General features: G+C 44.2%; 1 protein-coding gene across 1 annotated transcript in view; it reads right to left on the reverse strand.

Annotated features, from left to right (window-relative positions):
- The window catches only part of KLHL13 (kelch like family member 13), a 260,054-nt gene extending 247,425 nt beyond the window's left edge, over positions 1 to 12,629 (reverse strand). Inside the window, exons 1-2 of the mRNA XM_034648762.1 lie at positions 12,465 to 12,629; positions 9,123 to 9,247 (exon numbers count right to left, since the gene is read on the reverse strand). The gene's annotated coding sequence lies outside the window, so the exon portion shown is untranslated. The remainder of the gene's footprint in view (positions 1 to 9,122; positions 9,248 to 12,464) is intronic.
- Between the last annotated feature and the right edge of the window lie 2,474 nt (positions 12,630 to 15,103).

Consider the following 15,103-nt stretch of genomic DNA (forward strand, 5'->3'; position numbering starts at 1 on the left):
CCTCTTCTTTAACCTGAATCTTACATATTGGCCTTCCATGACAGCTTTGTTTTAAAGAAAACATTACATGGATGGGACTCTTTTGTTTCTTCTTAGAGAGAGAGAGAGCCAGAGAGAGCGTACACACATGAGAGCCAGGGGTTGGGGGGAGGTAGGTAGAGGGAGAGGGAGAGAGAGAATCTTAAGCAGGCTTACTGCCCAGCAAGGAGCACAATGCAGGGCTCGATTTCACGACCCTGAGATCACGACCTGAGCTGAAATCAAGAGTCGGACACTTAACCCACTGAGCCACCCAGGTGCCCCTACTTGTATGGGTTTTTAAGAATTGTTTCAAAACAACTGCCATAAATCTAAAGAAATCAGAGAGCATGACGGCCTCAGGCTAAGAACAATGACCTGCTTCAGGGGATGGATAGGTTGGGTATTCTCTAGTTCCATTTTCCTAAAATGGGGCTGTGACAATGTGGCCCGGGTGTCCCAGAGAAGGCCATAGGATATAAACACGGCACATTATCCTGAGCAGCAACTTTATCTCAAATTTGGAAGCAAAACCTAGGGGCGCCTGGGTGGCTCAGTTGGTTAAGCATCCGACTCTTGATTTCAGCTCAGGTCATGATTTCAAAGCTGTGGGATCGAGCCCCGCATCAGGTTCCACACTGAGCGAGGAGCCTCCTTAAGATTCTCTCCCTCTCCCTCTGCCCCTCCCTCACTCATTCTCTCTCAAAAAACAAAACCAACTAGGGGCGCCTGGGTGGCTCAGTCAGTTAAGCATCTGCCTTTGGCTCAGGTCATGATCTCGGGGTCCTAGGTAGAGCCCCACGTAGGGCTCCCTGCTCAGTGTGGGGGGGGGTCTACTTATCCCTCTCCCTCTACCCCTCACCCCTGCTCATGATCTCTCTTGAATGCTTTCTCTCTCTCTCTCTCAAATAAATAAATAAAATCTTTTTTTAAAAACCAACCGATTTTCCATTGAAATAAGGATGTAGCAGAATAAAAACCTCTCATGAATTTACAAAATCAAACACAAGCTTTTACAGAGATTGTGTACACGTAAGATGCTACTTCAAACCACTCCATGACTTGCCAAGGTCCACCATACACTTTTATCCACTATAAAGAAAAGCAGAATTGTTTGAGAAGCACCATATCCAGCTGATCTTCTGAACCATGGGAAGAACAGAGGAGCTAAGATAAGAAAGAAGTGTCATCAAGTTGGCCTAAAATGATAAGACAGGCTTCCCTGTAGGCTCCTTATGATAATGTTTTAACATTGGCCTGGAACATTTGCTGATCAGGCAGGATGTGCTAAGCCCCGTCGGTACACTATACACACGCCATTAGAAAGTATTCATGATAGGAGCCCTTTGCTGTTGTGACTGCTCTAGAAAACAGCATCAGATTTCCCGCAGCTCAGGGCATGTGTCCCCCTTCTCCTGGGAGTTCTGGACCAATGGACAAAAGCAGAAGCGAGAATTGCAGGGAACTATTTACTTCATCCTATCCATATTTATTGAAAAGCTACTCCATACTCAATACTAAGATAAAAAAAAGTATGACACTATTTTTCGAACTTAAGATTTTTTTAACTATGATCATAGTTTTCTAACCAACTAAAAACTGTGTTAACAATAATTAGGGACAGTGATACTTTCAAAATGTATGTATGTATCGTGTGATACATACATATATCTTAAGTGTTCCCACTGATTACTAAGTCTGAGGAATCCCTATTGGATGTGATAAGCCTGCAGCTAGGAAACAATTTTCACCAGCAACATTTTCCAGAGTAGCTATCCATCATGTGGGATTTCCAATATTTATGGGCTTCTTAGGAAGGCAAGTACCAGAGTCATGAATGAGGGGATGGCTGAGCTCCACAAATGATCTATGAAACCATGACACATTAGGAAATAATAAAGATGAATTGCTCTGGATTGAAAAAAAAAATAACAGAAGCCCTGAGTTCTATGAGCTCTGCCACAAAAACACTGTGCCATTTCTCTTCTCTGGGCCTCAATTTCCTCGTCTGGAAAATGAGGGCTTTGGTGGACAAAGCCCTGAGTCTATAAAACCTGCATTCAGGGGCGCCCGCTGGCTCAGTCAGTAGAGCATGTTACTCTTGATCTCGGGGTTTGGAAGTTCAAGCCCCACATTGGGTGTAGAGATTACTTAAAAATAAAACCCCTTAAAAAAAAATAAAAACATACATAAAACCCACATTCATCGCCAGGCCACTCAGCACACGTACGTATTTGGAAAGAGTCAACAAACAGCACCAACGTGTAAGGACTAGAAGTGAGTCAATAAGTTGTCAGGGAAAAAGCCCCATTAAACAAATGGACCTTGCTCCTCATTCTCATTTTCAACAGACATGAGTAAGAATTCAAAGTCCAAGAAACTATGCTGCCTCGCCCTTCCTCACAGCGCATTCCAACCCAAGATTACTCTTCAAGGCTTCAGAAGTCAAATCAGGGACTGTCCCCACATCCAAATCCAATCAAACAAGCCCCATCTGCTGGTTGGCAGCTACTGGGACAAGCACTGAACAGAACGTGAACAGTACTCTTAAAGATTGGATGTGATTGGATTTAAGGCTACTTTGGAGAGGACTGGTCTAAACAAGATGTCAGGAAGACCACTGGGCCCAGGCAGGAGGTCATGGAAAGCTGCCTGGGGAAAGAGGTGGATGCCTGCCCAGAACTGGTTCCTCTTTGGTCTTCTCTGGGAGCAACAGCGTTTCTTTCTAGAAGCTGTCTGGCCACATATTCACTTGGCCTCCTTTCAGTTTGGGTTTACAAATACTATCAAGGGGCGCCTGTGTGGCTCAGTCCTTAAGTGTCTGCCTTTGGCTCAGGTCATGATCCCAGGGTCCTGGGATCAAGCCCTGCATCCGGCTCTCTGCTCAGCGGGAAGCCTGCTTCTCCTCTCCCACTCCCCCTGCTTGTGTTTCCTCTCTCGCCGTCTCTCTGTCAAATAAATAAATAAAATCTTTTTAAAAATTTTTTTAAAAAATTAAGGTACTACTGAATAATGAAAGGCCAGAGTTGGAGGGCTCTTAAGAGAGAGGGTCTAAGGGTCTAAGCCAAGGTGCCAACTATTAGCAGATGTATTTAATTTAGCTAATGTTTTGTGAGAACAGGACCCATCTAAAATGATTTTGATTTTGGAATACCTTTGGGAGGAGCACATACTCTCCCATTTCTGTAGGGAGACCACTCCTGGACTTACACAGAGTAGCCTGGCCCCAAAACACTTTGCAGTTCAAGCTAAGACTCAGAAACCACACCTTTCCAGGACGCCATTGCTGCTTCCCAGTTTCCCTTTTCACACCTGTCCTAGGAAGGATCAGCTTCAGCCTGGTTTCCAGCAGCCACCCAAAACTAAGCAACCCCAAAGTCAAATCAGTCCAAACCTTCTCTTAGAAAGCACTTAATTCAAATCTATGAGAGCTTGGCCTGCAGTACTGCCCCAGCCAATACAGGAAGCGCCAATACAGGAAGCATTTGGAAGTGGGCCTGCATACGAAGCACGGGCCTTTTCTCTCCACTGAAGATGGGGGACTAGGAGGACCGGGAACTGTCACAGGCAAGGGTGGGGTCAGCCAGGTTCTTCAGTGCCTTGAAAAGATCCAGAGCACCAGAGCCTCTATGTATCTGCAATTCCCTAGAAGGCAGGTTTTAGTTGCTGAGGTATTAAAAACCAAAATCACTAAAGACCCTGTGATAGGAGCTACCAGCTGGAAAGAAAGCAAAACAATAAATCCCTAGGAGGTAAATCAAATGTGTTTTTGCAAATGTCTGCTGTGTGTTCCATACTGTCCTGAACATGCTCAAGTTCAAACACTATGTCTCACTGTCAGATCACGTGTCCCAATTTGTTGTTCAAAAAGTGTAATTACCGGGGTGCCTGAGTGGTGCAGTCAGTTGAGCAGACAACTCTTGGTTTGGGCTCAGATCATGATCTTGGGGTCATAAGATCTTGCCCTGCATCGGGCTCCACGCTCAGCTCAGAGTCTCCTTGGGTCTTTTTCTCCCTTTCCCTCTGACCCTCGCCCCCATGCTCTCTCCCTCTCTCAAATGAATACGTGAATCTTTAAGAAATTAAAATTAAAAAAATAAGGGGTGCCTGGGTAGCTCAATGGGTTAAGCGTCTGTCTCTTGATCTCAGCTCAGGTCTTGATCTCAGGATCATGAGTTTGAGCCCCGTGTTGGGCTCCATGCTGGGCATGGAGCCTACTTAAAAAAATTAAAAATTAACAATTAAAAATCAGAGATTTTACATTAAAAAATTTTTATTTCCGTCTTTTCTTGAAAAATCAGAAAATCTGGCAACGTTGGTCCCATACTCTCATGTGGTAATGATGGGCCAGAGCTGAATAGAAGCTGCCCCTACAAGAGGGGCCATGCATTCTCTAAGTAGCCACATTCCACACCATTCCCTACAGCCTCCTCTACTCCTCTCCTGCAGATGGATATAGGGGGCCATTTATCATGACATTCGAACTATTGTTTTTCTTCCAGTAAAGAAGATGAGGGACGACTGAGTGGCTCAGTTGGTTGAGCGTCGTCTTGATTTTGGCTCTGGCTATGATCTTGGGCTTGTGAGACTGGGCCCCGCATCAGGCTCTGCGCTCAGTGTGGGGTCTGCTTGGGATTCTCTCTCTCCTTCTCCCCCTCCCCTGACTTGCACGTTCTCTCTCTCTCTCTCAATAAATACATAAATAAAAATGGCTTTTTAAAAAAAGATGAAATATTTCTCCTATCTGTGTCTAACAGAAGTAGGAAAACAAATGTTAAATATGTGCCACTTATTTCAAGAAAAACATAGCATTTTTTGCAAAAACGAAGAATATTGCTATGTATTCAATATGCCAAACAAATGTGTCTTTCAATAAAATATATCCTTCTTGCTTCACTCATTTAAATCACATGTCTGCACCTACGGGCATATGAGCTGCTACTTCTGCTTAAAATAAACAGACATGCAGACATTAGTCTGTAGGCAAGGAAAATGGATTTTTTCTACTACTTTCCCTGCTTCTACAGCTGGCATTCTGGAAATTTGACTGACAAAAGACAGATTAACAAGAGAAAAACAAACAGTTAATAAATAACACACATAGCAGAAATACACATAGGGGAAACTCAGGGATGAGTAACTCCAAGGGGTGGTTAGAGCTTGCTCTTAAATGGCATCTTAACAAAGAACGATAAGTTTATAGAGAAGTGACAAGACAAAGGAAAAGGGTTTGGGTTCCAAGGGCAGCAAACTGCAGAGATGCAAATATATGGGGGAAACTAATGAAGTAAGATTTGTTTGGGAAGGTCCACACCAGCATCAACTTCCTGCCTTTTTCATGGCCATAATCTTTTCTGGGACAGGGGATTTAGGGTTGTACTCATTTCTCAGAAAGTTCTGCTTTTAGTTAGATAAGGGAAACTCTGGGAAGGTTCTTTCTGTATCTGTTGAATCTTAAATGCCTTTAGCTCAAAATAATCCTTAATGCCAAAGTGACACATTTTGGGGTGGCAGATTATGATCCCCTACAAAACCTAATGCCCGTTGCAGCTAGGAGGACAGTGCCTACTTAGATCCCAGGATCTTTTTCTGTTCTGTTGGTTAGACAGAGGCTGACTGAGGATATCAGGTGATAATCCTCTTTCCTTTTTATCTAAAATGTCCCAGTGATATAGATGTATGTAATCCATGTTGGGAATGCCACAGGAACACACACACACATCCTCCAGTTGATTTTATCTGTACAATACATTTTCATCCTGAGGATAGATTTTAGATGATATTACAATGCTGTGTGGTGAGTATCTTCCAAGGTAACACGGTACACAGTACTGGGCAGCCACTGATATTTCTATACAATTAACTCTTCGTCCATACTTCTCTTAAGGCACATATCACTTTTTATTATGTATTACACATTTTGAACTCTCTCACTTTAAATTAAGTTCCTTCAGAATAAAATCTGCATCTAGTTCATCTGGATATTCCATGGCACGTAAAACAGAGCCTTGCCCTGAACAGGTACTCAAACTCTGTTTGCTGGCTGGCTGGCTGGCTAGATGACAGAATGAATGACCTTCTCCCATAGTCTATTCACTACTTAACCATTTCATTCTCTTTCTTCACCATTTCTCCTTTGGGGGCTTGCAGGTGGAGTTAAGCATCTAGCTATAAAGGGAAGTGAAGGTAGTAAATTTTTTTTAAGTTTTTGACACCTCAATCAGGCATGCATATAGGTCATTAGTCCAACATGGGTATGGACACATAAGACCATCTGGTCATGATCAAAGCTGTTCTGCTAACCCTGAGGCCTGCCCTCACCCCAGCAGACGGATCAGCAACTGCCCTTGCGACTACTTCAACCTCAAGACTAGCTCCTGTGAATGTCAGTCCTTAAAGGCATTGTCCAAAATTCTGGGCTCTACCTCCTGTTCTATGCAGCTCTGGCCCAACGGACTTATAATCCAATTGAAGATATAAATTCTGGAGACAACATGGTTTGATGGTGTTCATCTTCTGTTTTTTCATTCCTTTGAGAACAGATCACTATGAAGTTTGCAGATACTAATATATGCTTATTTTTAAAGGTTACTTTACCTCTAATACAGTCTTTTTTTATTAGTAGTCAATTATGCCATCTGTGGACAAAACTATAAGCAATCAGCAAGAATAAACCTAGTTCTCATATTCCTTTCCAATCAATTCAGACAGTGCCTCTTTCCTTCCACTGAAACATATATTCTAAATTAATCCTAGATCACAGACACAAGAGCTAGAAACAACCTCGGAGACTGCCTCGTCCAACGCCCTCATCTTATAATGTCTCAGTTTCCTTTTGCTGCTGTAACAAATAACCACACATTTCGTGACTTAAAACACCACCAATTTATTCTCTTGCAGCTCACAAAGACAGAAGTCCAAAATCAGTCTCACTGGGCTAAAGGCGGGGTGTCAGCAGGGCTGTTTCCCCCTGGAGGTTCTAGAGGAGAATCCTTCTCCTTGTCTTTTTCAGCTTCTAGTGACCTGTATTCTTTGGCTTGTAGCACCTTCTACCAACTTCAAAGCACATCACTCCAACCTGTGTTCCGTCATCACGTGGCCACTACCTCTTCCTCCCCTGAATCCTCCTGCATCTTCTTCTAATGATCACTGTAATTACACTGGGCTCACCCAGATAATCCTGGATGATCATGCCACATGAAGATCCTTAATTTAATCATGCCTGCAAAGTTCCCTTTGCCATATGAGATAACATTCATGGTGTCTAGTGTGGACAGTGCAGGGAAGGGAGCAGTTTTCAGTTTACTACAATAAATGAGGCAACTGGAGCCCAGATGAGGTAGCGATCTAGCCCAGGTCACATACCTATTTAGTGGCAGAGCAGAGCAGAGCTTAGACTTTATGTTTCTTGGCTTTCCAAGTGCCACTCACTACAGAGCCAATCTTTTCAGGGTGAACCTCTGTGCTTTCTAATGTAACAATTAGCTCATCCGATAAGCCATCTTTAAATGGCTAGAATATGAGAATCAGGATCCTCCTCCCTTTTCCAGAAAACACCTGTATATTTTGGCATATCCTTCCAGAGTTATTTTAATGGTAGAAATTTCAGAGTATGGGGCGCCTGGGTGGCTCAGTCGTTAAGCGTCTGCCTTCGGCTCAGGGCGTGATCCCAGCATTCTGGGATCGAGCCCCACATCAGGCTCCTCCGCTAGGAGCCTGCTTCTTCCTCTCCTACTCCCCCTGCTTGTGTTCCCTCTCTTGCTGGCTGTCTCTCTGTCAAATAAAGAAATAAATAAAAATCTAAAAAAAAAGGAATTTCAGAGTAGATCAAGAAGAGAGGGTCGATGAAAGCAACATAGAGGGGCACCTGGGTGGTTCTGTCGGTTAAGCGCCCAACCCTTGGATTTCAGCTCAGGTCATGATCTCAGGGTGGTGAGATGGAGCCCTACATCGGGCTCCATGCTGAGCATGGAGCCTGCTTAAGATCCTCTCTCCCTCTCCTTCTGCCCCTCTCCCCATCTCACTCACACAACTCTCTCTCTGTAATAAATAAATAAATAAATGCAACATAGAGAAGAGTTGTGCCAGACTAGAGTTTTCAGAACAATCTAAACGGACAGAGGCCGAGCTGATTAACAAGACTGTATAATCTTGTTGAGAATTCTGAAAATTACTTTACACAAGTGGAATACAGTGTGTATTACCATCAAATATGAACAAATGAATAAATAGTATATACTCTCCCCTATTAGCATTCATTAAAGATCTGAGGAAGTAGGTATATTTCAGTGGGAAACACACATAAAATAAAACACAAAAGGGAAGTGACTTATATTCATGGACAGTGAATCAAATTGAAATAATTAAGCTCTTATCAAAACAGATGCACTTTTCTCCTAACGATATTTAATAAGAGAATTTTTTAAGTAGTTTGAAATACAGTATCATGGCAAGTACCATATTCCTAAAAAATCCCCATCACACTGAAGTGGAATCCATGAATCTCATATTCATGAGATATTGAATTCTATGCCTCCTAAGCTGGCTGAGACTTTGCTGAGAGCATAGTAGGAATACTGAAAACTCATTTTCCACTCATTCTGATTACTACAGAGAAAGCATAAATTCTATTTACCATAAAGAGCCATGACAAAGAAGCACTCCATCTCTTGGTTACAGTTAAATTCACACTAAATATAAAATTATTGATTGCTGCCCAGATATAAGCTACAACACATCGCTCTAAAGATCAATAAATTTAAATTTAAATGCCAACTATAATGAGCATCAAATCAGCCAATACATTTAGTACAGTGCCTCCCTAAAGGGGAATTATCATCAGACTCAACACTTTATCTCCGTAGGCAAACGTGACCCTACAGAAACAGTGCAGTCCTCTCTACAGGCAAGCCGTAGAAATCCACTTGATGTATTCCGTTATGGACAAAGAATTCACGATAAAAACAAAAAGTAATCTTTTGAAGAAAATTGTGGGGACTCTAAACAAAACAAAACAAAACCAATTTGATACCTTCTCACATGTGTCTGATTCCCAAACATTAGATTCTTTTTTTTCTGCTCCAAGTTCATCAGCTACTGCTTACCCAGTCATTGGAGACACTCAACCCCTCCTTTGAGGGTTCCAGGTCCTATCCAAGTTTCAAAACCAAGGTATACTCTCTTCAGTCACCTCAAGCCCAGTCCGCATGGCTCCAGAAGCTTCTTTTTCCTGTGGAATGAGCAAAGTCATTTCCTCAATTTCCTCATCTGAAAAATGGGGATAAGAAAATAATAAAGTCTCATAGGTTTAGGGTAAGAATGAAAGATGTAACCAATATAGAGAGCCTGGCTGGGTACTTGCCGCCCCGTGGGTAATTATTAAAAAAGTAACTAACCATGATAACAACAGTCATAATCATAATGAGTTTTCTCCATTTAACCTCTCCCCTGTTGGACAGTTGAGATCCTCACACTTGCTGTGTTTCCAACAACTTAGATACAACCATCCCTCTCTTTAATTCCAGTTAATTCCATTTTCTCTGCAGAGCTTTTTACTTGGCAAGCCCTATCTCCCATATCTGCCCTAAACATATCTTCCGACTAACTGCAACTCAATCGTTACAGGATGAAATTAACACCTCTCAAGCCTACATTTACAATGAAACAAAATCATAGAATTCCACTTGAGTTGGAAGTGACCTGAGGACAACTCCAAACATCGTGTGGTCCATGACAGTGTTGACAGTCTTTACCACACAGACAGAAGGAATAAGAAAGAGAAGGTGGGGTGGGGGAGGGCAAGACACAAGTCAGGAGTCAGTTTGAAGTTCTCCCTTAATTGATTATGGAAAGTTCAGTCAAGCTCAACCTCTTATGACAGAAGGAGAATCTAGGAGCTAGAGAAGTGAAGTGATTTGCTTCAAAAGTGAGCAGCACAACAAATCTACTGACAGAGCTGGAATTAGCATCCAAACTTCCTGGCTCCCCATTCAGGGCTCCGCGCTCCGCGGCAGGGCAGGCATCGTGCTGCCTCGGGGCACATCCTTACACCCAAATAGACTACACTGAGTTCCAGACTGTAAACAACGCTCGCTAGCACTGGCCTAACAAATTTGACGTGCATCTTTACACAATTAAGGCACTTTTAAGCAGCCATGCCCTCCTCGAAAGGACAAACCCTCAACTGCTTGGCTTATTCACACCAGGACCCTGACCTGCTCAGCTCCAACCTATGCTGGCCGCTGGTTCTACTCCTCTTTCCACTACGGCCCTGACTCATCCTTTACATCTGCACGATATCCTTTTCTTCCTGGTGATAACCCATGGCTTTATCTCAAAGTTACATAGCACAGTATCTGGCCCTCAGTAAGTATTCGAGGTGTAACTGCAGACTAAGCGACCAAATGAGTGTCTACGGCCCTGCCTCTCCACACGGAAATGGAGTCTCGCGCCTCCTTGGACAACGACCGGTCTGGACGGACCCAATTCCCAAGACCTCCTACCACCTGGGCAACCAGGAGGGCTGGGGGTGGAGGTGAGTCTCAGAAGCTCATTGCTTCAGGCGGGCCACGCAGATGCCACATACCGATGACTGTCAGGTAAGCTCCCAAGATACTTGTTTTGATGCTACGGGGTTGACACACTCAGACGGGCTGATCTCCGGAGTCTAGAGTCTTTTTATTCCTCATCCTACCTCTCTTCTCCAAGCACTGTTAGCAGAGCGCCTTGCAAGGAGCTGGCATGCGCTCCACACAGGTGTGATGAACTCAGCTTCCCTTCATAGCTGAAATCTGCTCCCCCAACCTGTCCCTACCCCCCGCCCCCCCAACATGCGACTGGTAGTCATGTGCATTCCAGCTCTCCCTGAATTAAAAAAAAAAGAAAAGAAAAGAAAAATGGTCTTTAGTATTACTACCTTCGGTGTGTTAGATTTTCAGCAGAACTGAGCTGTAATTTTTGCGGTGTTGATTCGGGAATTTTATTTTCTACACGGCCTGATACCTCAGGCCTTGCTTGCCCTGAGCAGAGTAGGTGCGGGGCGCCACCCGAGGGTCAGCAATCCCTCCCTCCAACCTCTGCCATGCCATACACTATGTGTCTGTGGTATAAGCAGCAAGCTAGTTAAATGCAGGGCTCTGAGAGCCGCCCAACTGAGTACAATTCTGGCTCTATCACTTACTTCCCAGCTAAGTTAATTTACCTCTTTGTGCCTACCATTCCTTATCTGGAAAACAAAGACAGCAACCCTTACCAATGGTAAAATAAAAAATCTATTTGGTCTTTTTCCCCATTTCTTGTCTCAAAGCTCCTAACGCTCCTGGGATTTTCAGAGGGATAAGAGTGTCTTTTGTTGTTTAACCTGAGCCCTTTTCCACACTTGAGTTCATGCAATCAGTTGACTCAAGGTGGGTCCCCTAGATAGCTTCAAGATGGAGGCTCGCTCGCCAGAAAGACCAAACATGCGGTTCGAGAGATGGCATTTTCTCCTGTATTCCCTGGTGAGCGAGTGCAGGCAGTGGGGGAGGGGGGATGGCACTGGAGATTGAGTTCTAGCAAAACTCTTGAAAAAGGAGACTCGGAGAGCTTGCAGGTTGGCGAACTTGGTGATGTGCTGGGAGGGTAGCACACCCGGACAGGGCACCCTGCCCCATGCCTTGCCCTATGTGTCTCTTTGATTTGGCTGTTCCCGAGTTCTATCCATTATAATAAACAGGTAATTGTAAGTCAGGGGCTTTCCTGAGTTCTGTGAGTCATTTTAGGGAACTATCAAACCTGGTGCGGAGGTCATGGGAACATGTGAATTGGTTGTCAGCCAGGGAGAAGTATGTGTCACCTGGGGACCCCCCCGCTGGCAGCTGGTCTCTGAAGTGAGAGCAATCATGTGGGACTGAGCCCTTAACCTACAAAGAAGTCTGAACTAACTCTGGAGTAGTGAGTGTCAGAATTTAATTGAACTGTTGGACACCCTGTTGGTGTCAGAGAATTGGAGAATTAGTTGGTGTTGGAGAAGACACCACAGAGTTGATGTCCGAAGGAAAAACCAACAGACTGCCTCATAGAGTTGGTCTGGGGATTAAGTAAATTATATGTGGCACACGGTAGCAAGTGATTCATAAGAAGCAGCTTTTACTATTCCTTGCATGACTGTGTGTCTTCATAGCCCGTGAATCACGTCTGATGTCTTCGGCTGCACCCGGAATCCTACCTGGAACCCCAACCAGCTTGGCTCGATCCCTCAGTCCCTGTCTGACTCTGCCCGCTCCTTCTCCTCTTGGATCAGACCTGTCCTACTCTCCCTAGCTACTAGCTGAAATCCTACTGAAATCGGAAAGACACCCATAGCCACCCATCTACGGCAAAGCGTGATACTGTCATGCGCTTAACTCTTAGTTCTACTTGCCCGATTAGGCCCCAACCATCAGAGGAGACCCTCAGGACTCAAATACCTGCCCACTTCAAGGTGAATTTTGTCCCATGTCTTTAGATGCTGGGGTTTGGATAGTCGGCCATCCTCTTCAGATGAGAGCCTTAACCGAGGTTCAGCTCAATCTTCTCCTCCCCATTCCTGCTGAGTCTCAGCATGCCTCATAGATGAGTACCTATTGGTGTGACTTAAAAGGCAGAACAAGACAGTAAGGTAATGATGGTCTCATGACTTTCAAAGCGACTTATTTCCCAAAGGTCTTAATATTGACTTCAATTAGAATTCAAGACGAGGCACTAATCTTCCCAGGATGTTCAAGAAGGTCACCTTTTGTCTAAAAATTGCAGACGTTTTTCATGTGATTCACATATTACCAGAGGTTTCTGACTTCTTTTTCAGAATCTAGATATTCCAGCAAAAAAAAAAAAATTAAATACCACACTTTCTGCTAACACCCCCAGGGAAGAAGTGAATAGAAAGGACCATTGAGACCATGAAGACTCCCCCGCAACAAGAGTCTGCTTGTCTGAGACCACCACAGGAGCCAGAATGAATGGGACTTCTCAGTTGATTTTTTTTTTTTTTAAGAATCCTAATCCAATTACCTTCAGCTACCAAAGTCAAAATAAGACTTTCCTGGACAAAGATAGAAGCGAATTCATCTGGACAAGTGAAGTCTGTTAAATTCAAAACCAAACCCCAAACCATCATGCATATGTATCTTTCTTTATATAACAGACTTGTTTCTAAATGTGCTGCACGTGAAAAGCCTTTTTAAAAATAAATTGACCCATATTTTAAGCACACCAGAAGAGCTTGCTATTTAAAGGAGTCTCTGTGAGTCATTTTGTAGAGCAAATAACCACCCATTAATTTATTTGTGAAATCTGATTTCCACATGTTGCTTTCACTTTAAGAGAAAAATGGTAAGCACCAAGTCATGACCAATAGATCATGCCAGAATCTTGCCATCTCTACATCGTAGCTACAATCAGCTGAAAAGATCTGTCTCAGTTCCCAGTCACTGACTCATAATGTCATCGAGTCTGAAAGGACCTTGGAGATCAGGAACCCACTCTTTGACATATCTAAAATAAGATTCCACCCCCCGGTCGAGATCATGAAAAATGACCAAGCTGGGCACAACGATATTTTTATGCCTAATTCCGAGCACACAGATCTGCAGATCATGTAGCAGCTAAAGGTACGTATTCTGATCCAGGAGATAAAACGCTGGGTACGTGTAACAAAGGTGGCATCCAATATGGCCCCGGGGCCCTCGTGTGCTAGTGCGATCAATAGTGTGTGACCAAGCAAACAGACGCAGGAGGAAACTGAGGCATCAAAGTGTCTTTAGGGGGGCGCCTGGGTAGCGCAGTTGTTAGGCGACTGCCTTCGGCTCAGGGCGTGATCCTGGCATTCCTGGATCGAGTCCCACATAGTGCTCCTCCGCTGGGAGCCTGCTTCTTCCTCTCCCACTCTCCCTGCTTGTGTTCCCTCTCTCGCTGGCTGTCTCTATCTCTGTCGAATAAATAAATAAAACCTTCAAAAAAAATAAAAGTGTCTTTAGGGGCGCCTGGGTGGCTCAGTCGGTTAAGCATGCAACTCTTTTTGTTTTCTTTAAGATTTTATTTATTTATTTGTCAGAGAGAGAGTGCACAAGCAGGGGGAGCAGCAGGCAGAGGGAGAAGCAGGCTCCCCGCTGAGCAGGGAGCCCAATGCAGGGCTCCATCCCAGGGCCCTGGGATCATGACCTGAGCCGAAGGCAGACGCTTCACAGGTTGAGCCACCCAGGTGCCACAAAGCATCTGACTCTTGATTTCAGCTCAGGTCATGATCTTGGGGTCATGGGATCAAGCCCCGTGTTGGGCTCTGCGCTCAGCAAGGCGTCTGCTTGTCCCTCTCCCTCTGCTCCTCACCCTGCTTACGCTCTTGTGCTCTCTCTCTCTCAAATAAATAAATCTTTAAAAAAAGAAAAGTGTCTATAGGAAGTGCCATGAAGCCAGTGGGGGAGAGCAGCAGCCCAATTTAGGGTCACTGAGATGGGGGACATTTAGAAGGGACAAGATGGAGGGAGAGTGTTTTCACCCCCTTTCCCAAGCAGCCGGTACGCTGCCACAGTCACTGCCCTAAGCAGTCCTATTTTTCACAACTTCCTTATACATCTTAGCACTTCAGAAACCACAGGTATCCACTGTTTCACATCTCCCCACAGCTATCTCTACCTGCTCCAAGCCTACCCAATAAAGTAACCCTTTACCCTCCTCGTCTTCATTAACACTTACGTGGCACGGATTACAGAGATCATTTTGTCTACTCTAAACAGGAATACACTTTACGTATTTCCGTACCTGTTCCCTCCATCCGTCAGAGATCTGAGATAGCTTTCATGTAAAAACATGATACAACAGACGGAAAATATAACACACTATTATAAAGGCAATTTTAGAGGTGCCCACCAAAGAGACCAAAGCAAAATGGCTCAGCAACAGAGCTTTTCTGGTGATCTGCCTGGGTACAGAGGCAGAGCTTAGAGGATCCTGGGGAATAGATGGTTAATTTATAGCTGGGAGTCTCCCTCTGACATATCAACTATCTCCATCAGACTTTTGCCAGGAGAACAGGTTATACTTGGAACAGGCCTATAATTGGGGAGGGAGA

The sequence above is a fragment of the Ailuropoda melanoleuca genome, chromosome X, assembly GCF_002007445.2.
Source record: "Ailuropoda melanoleuca isolate Jingjing chromosome X, ASM200744v2, whole genome shotgun sequence".
Taxonomy (NCBI): Eukaryota; Metazoa; Chordata; class Mammalia; order Carnivora; family Ursidae; genus Ailuropoda; species Ailuropoda melanoleuca.